The 5252-nt window shown below is 36.2% G+C and overlaps 1 pseudogene; it reads right to left on the bottom strand.

Moving 5' to 3' along the window:
• Positions 1-1630: 1630 nt before the first annotated feature.
• LOC145288130 (NFX1-type zinc finger-containing protein 1-like) lies at positions 1631-5140 on the bottom strand (annotated as a pseudogene).
• Positions 5141-5252: the final 112 nt, after the last annotated feature.

Genomic DNA, 5252 nt, shown 5'->3' with positions numbered 1-5252 from the left:
TCACCCCAAACAAGGCAAATTGCCACTTTGGTGTAGGGGGCTACTATCCGGGGCAACAACTACTGGGGTACTATGTAGGGATTTGGGCAGCAAGATGTCAGTTCACGTTACACTTGAACTTCTGCATGTCAGTACTGTTGGGGAAGCAGGGACCTGGAATGGAATTCCAGAGTCTAGCGGTTCTGGGGAAGAAACTATTGGAGTAAAAAGATCTTTTACATCTAGGGATCTCTACAGTGCGGGGGTGGGATCACAGATCTTCGGAGGGGCTGCACTACACATCATGTAGCTAACAAATACTTGAAAATTAAACTGCCGACGCTCCACTGAAATCATCCAGTGGAGCTTGAGTTTGCCAAACTCTCGGCAAAATAGTCTCCCTTTCACCACAACATGGAGACAAGGTGATAAAGGACCAGAAGTCCTGAAACTTTTGGAGTGACATTCGCTCCGAAGGTGCATGATTGCACCGAATGCAGTACTTACTGTAAGTACTTTAAAAGTACTAGAGTCTTCTTCCAGTACTTGTTCTGAAAAGGAGTTGCGACAAGCTAAACTCCAGTTCTTTGGAATAACATGCTCATCAAGGCATGCAGATACCAGGGCTTGGCCATCATGGCAAGTGCCCAAATCTAAACAGTTTCCCTGACTATCAGCGGACTACTTAAAAAACCCTAACTGTTTCCCTTTAATAATAGGCACAATGCCTCTAACTAATTCCCACTTAAATTCCTCCATGAATTGCATAAAATTCCAAGGCTCCATACTCAACAAATTATCGACCAAACTGGAGTCCTTAAAAATTCCTAACAAATTTAAATTATCCCTAGCTACATTTACAGCAAGCTGCAATCTAGGCAGATTAAATTTAATTGCCGTGCAATTTTCTAACTGCGGCCGGACCCTCACTAAGCCGAATTCGCCAGTACTTAGAGAGTTGGTCTCAGCAACCGGGCATTTTGGTTCCGGATCGGAAACCTTGACTGGCATTATCGTTGGTGTATCAAAGAGCACCGGGATACTAATAGACTCACCTAGCTTACCACTAGCTAAACTACGCACGGCTTCTCTAACACTATTCTGGAATGCATCTACCCGAGAAGCATCTGCGTCTAGAAATTCCATATCCACTGTCTCAGGAGAAAAACAAGCATAGACTTGCTCAGTCAAGTCAAGAAACGTATCTAAGCCTTCTCTAATCTCAGTCATATTTTGTCGAAAGAGAACTTTAGGACAATTTTTGTCTGAACTCATAAAGTTGAGATTGAGAATAATAGCATCCATAGCAAATAACCTTTCCTCTACCAATGTACAGTAAGAAGAATTTGCAGACATGCTGAGGCTTTTAAAAATATGAAATAAATATAAACTAAGCCGAATAACTATCACATAGAATTCTACCTAAATTTTAAAGTAAATTTCTCTTATAGAAAGTTAAAACAAATCTGCATTCAACTGAGATTTGCGTTAGTAATAATTTTAAACACTAAAATTGTATAAATAAAATTATCAATTATTCCCCTAAAGTGTAAGTGGACACAAAGTCGGGCTTAACAAAGGAGAAAATCCAATTCCAAGGATGCACTTTGGATTGGGACCAATTGAATAACTTCCGAAGGAATTTTATCCTTCAAGACTGAGAACAAAAATAAATTTCTTATATTAACTGCAAAAGTGCAGTAGAATTTTCCTAATTTTTTTTTCTAAAATAAAAACTATCAATTTTTCCTTCTCTGACTGAGGACAGAAGGATTTTGTTTTTTTTACACAAGAAAAAAAATGCAGCATAAATATTTTTTTCTTTTTTTTAACTACGGACAGAACCAATATTAGGTGAAACTAAAGTCAGAAGAAAACTACAACTTAAATTTAATTATTAACGCTAAGTCCCGGGGCAAATTACAATAATTAAATGCACCGAACTGCCAACTATTGGCGAAACCAAAGAAAGGAAATATTTCTTTTAAAACTTTCTTCTTAAAACCCGAGGAGCTAATGTTTGGGGATAAATGAATTAACAAAGAAGAAATAAATTCTTTGTTGAAATAAACGTATACAATTTACTGAAATAAAAATATCTCCCAGGAAACCTATTTCCTTTTGATAATAAACCCACTATGACTATGGGAAAATAATTTAATTGTTGATAAATAAATTTATCGTAAATTAAAAAAATTATAGGAGAGCAAATATCTCCCTTAAGAACCTGATGTTTATGACTAAATTATCAGAAGGTAAATATCTTATTAAATTCTTGCTTAACTCACGAGGTAAAAGGTAATTTCTACATACCAAAATTAAAGAAAATTAAATAATACATTCAATTTTCAAATTATCAATAAATTTTCAATTTTGTATCAATAAATGTTACGTGTGTTCCCCTAAAGTAACAAATAAAAGGAAAATGCAAATTTGTAGGGGAAAAAACTCCAAAGCAAAAATGTTTAAATTTCAATTCCCTAAAAATTCAAAATGGCGACATAGGAGGCACAATAAAGGTGGGAGGTGGCGCAGAGCCAGGCAAAAATGATGGGAAACAGCTTACAAAATTACATACAAAAATATACAAAATGGAAATAAGGCAATCAATAACCAGATCAAATTAGCTCCAAATGTTAAATTTTAAGAAAGTCTAAAATAGTAAGAAAAAAAACGGACTATTGTAATGGCTTAATAGAAGGAAGATCTCAACGTATATGCTGGCGTCAGGCACACAAGTTGAAATAGCGGGAGAATTTAAAAGCTCCCACATGGTTGGAAACATATCAGACTAGGAGATTGTAAACACATAAGACCGGGAACTATAAAGGCAAAATGCCGGGTTTAAAAGAAAATGTCTTACGCTGTTTGTAAACGCATAAGACATGGAAAAATAAAGGCAAATTGACGAAATTTTGGGTTCGTCACCAAAATCCGTTTTTCATGGTAACAAAAAGGAAAGAAAAAAAGGGGGGAAAAAAGCATTTATGGCAAATTTCTCGGGAAAGAGTAACTAGTGGAAATGAGCAAAAGAAATAGAGACCCGAATAAGTTTAAAATGATCCAAGTTTATTAAAACAAAAAGTTATCGATTGCCTTTATTTCCCAAGGCTGGGGTTAAAAAAAAACCCTTAAGGAAACATTTAAAAATACATTAAAAAATACAAAAAAAGACATCAATCCTTACTTGCAAGAAAGGCTGAAAGAAAAAAAATATTCAGTTTAGAATTCAGTCCTTTTAACAAAATGTTAGTTTTTCTTTGACAAAATGTTCTTTTTTTTTTCTTTTCTGAAAGGACAACAAAAAGTTTCTTTGACCTAAAATGGGAGAAAGAAGTAATTTCCTTTGTGAAGGCTCATGTGCCTTTTAATTCAATGGGAGAGAAGACCATGAAGCCGCTTTGGTAGGCTTTATGTGTACAAATACGGGGTAAATTCTTGAATTATGGAACATTTCCTTTCTGAAGGAAACTTCGGTTGAAAAATCTTTCAAAGAGGAGATTTCCTTTCTAGGGGCGATATTCTGCTCGTCTCGTCGGCGAAATTAAATTTTGTTCTTCTTAGAAAAGAACTCCTCAACACACAGTAGTTTCCTTCGTTAGTCCTTTGAGAATAATAATTTACCAGTTGTAAGACTCGTTTGTCTTTTAATAACTGGTATTAATCTTCCAGTCGTAAGACCTTGTTGTCTTATAATGACTGAGAATAAAATAACGTTAATAGTTTAGTACCAACAAATGAAGTTCTAAACAAACGTCTTTCTCCAAAGGAGGAGAGAAAAAACCGTAGAATTTAACGTCAAGAATCCCTTTTGACGGAGGCGAATAGCGTTCTTCTTCTTGGCCGGCTAGAATCGAACTGACGAAAACGAGCAAAAACCCTTTCCTCCTCCTCCTCCTCCTCCTCCTCCTCCTCCTCCTCCTCCTCCTCCAGAGGGTAGGAGTGGGGCCGGCTGCTAGAAAGCGAACTATACCGATGCTGATGATAATGGAAGTGACCTGCCGGTCAAGGAATGCGTTCCTTGACCCAAATGCGGAGATGTTGAATGGGTATAAATAAAAAAATAAATAAAAATTATTTCTCTATTAAAAATTTCAACAGTTCTTTCTTTAATTCACTAAAAGTCAAAATTAATGCAATCCAATGGTGAACGGCAATAAAATAAAATACCTTTTAAGATGTTTTTTTTTTTTTATTGTATAAGTTGATTTTTAGTCTAATTCCTAAATCGACTTTTCTAATATCTGCTTTAATCTGAATAATCAATACATCGATTTCAGGTTTCTCTCCAATCATTTTCTTTTTTATTTGATCTATAACCAGCAAGACCTTATTGATAATTTCTCCATAGCGCAAATTTCATCTGATTGGGGTTTTGCAATTTGGACAAACTTTAAGCTGAATTTCACCTTCTCTATCTCGAGACATCCATTCATCAAGTACGGAACTTTCAAAAATATGTCCACAGTCTTCCAGTTCCACAAAATGGGCATCTTCTTCGTCCTCTGTGCCAAAAAATATTTTTGTGTGGTCTTTTTCATTGCACACATGACACAAACGTTGGCATTTTTCACCACATAAGCCAACACAGTTGTGACCACAGCGAAGGAGTTTTAAACATTTGGGCCGATCACAAGATTCATGACAATATCTGGTACATTCGTAATGTTTACAGAACCATTCGCATGGCTCTTTGCAAGGTATGCACAACTCCCCACATGACTTTATGCATTTACTGTGAACGCATCTGTTCTTACAAGGAGTCAAACATGGAAAACAAACATTACATTGCCGGTTTTGGCATTTATGACCACAGATCAAATCTTTGTGACAGCCATGAGAGCAGAGAGAATGGATGCGACGATCAGAACACTCTCTACCCTTATGTCTACATAGATGCCCGCAATCTAAACATTTTAAACACGGCTCAGGACAAAGAGATACTTGCTGGAAACAAGGCGATTCCACAGTAGGTCCACATGGATAAGTTTTATGACCACCAAACATACATTTATTGGTACAGGATTCACCACACCACTTCATACAATGATGACCACAGAGTAGAAGCTTCTGACAAGCTTCTTGACATATAAATGTTTGGATTGACCGAACAGGTCATTTTCTGATGATATTTGCACTGTGGTACAACTTTAGTTACCATTTTCTTATAAGGTGAACATTTCTGTGAGCAGACATGAGCACATTTATGATTCTCTGGGCAGTTGGGTGCTAATTTCGTGCACTGCTCCAAATATTTGTATTCATCATGGTCA

Source organism: Euprymna scolopes, chromosome 11 (genome assembly GCF_053919585.1).
Source record: "Euprymna scolopes isolate OS-2025 chromosome 11, ASM5391958v1, whole genome shotgun sequence".
Lineage (NCBI taxonomy): Eukaryota > Metazoa > Mollusca > Cephalopoda > Sepiida > Sepiolidae > Euprymna > Euprymna scolopes.
Note: the sequence above shows the minus strand (reverse complement) of the source record. Positions and strands in the feature narration are given on the sequence as shown.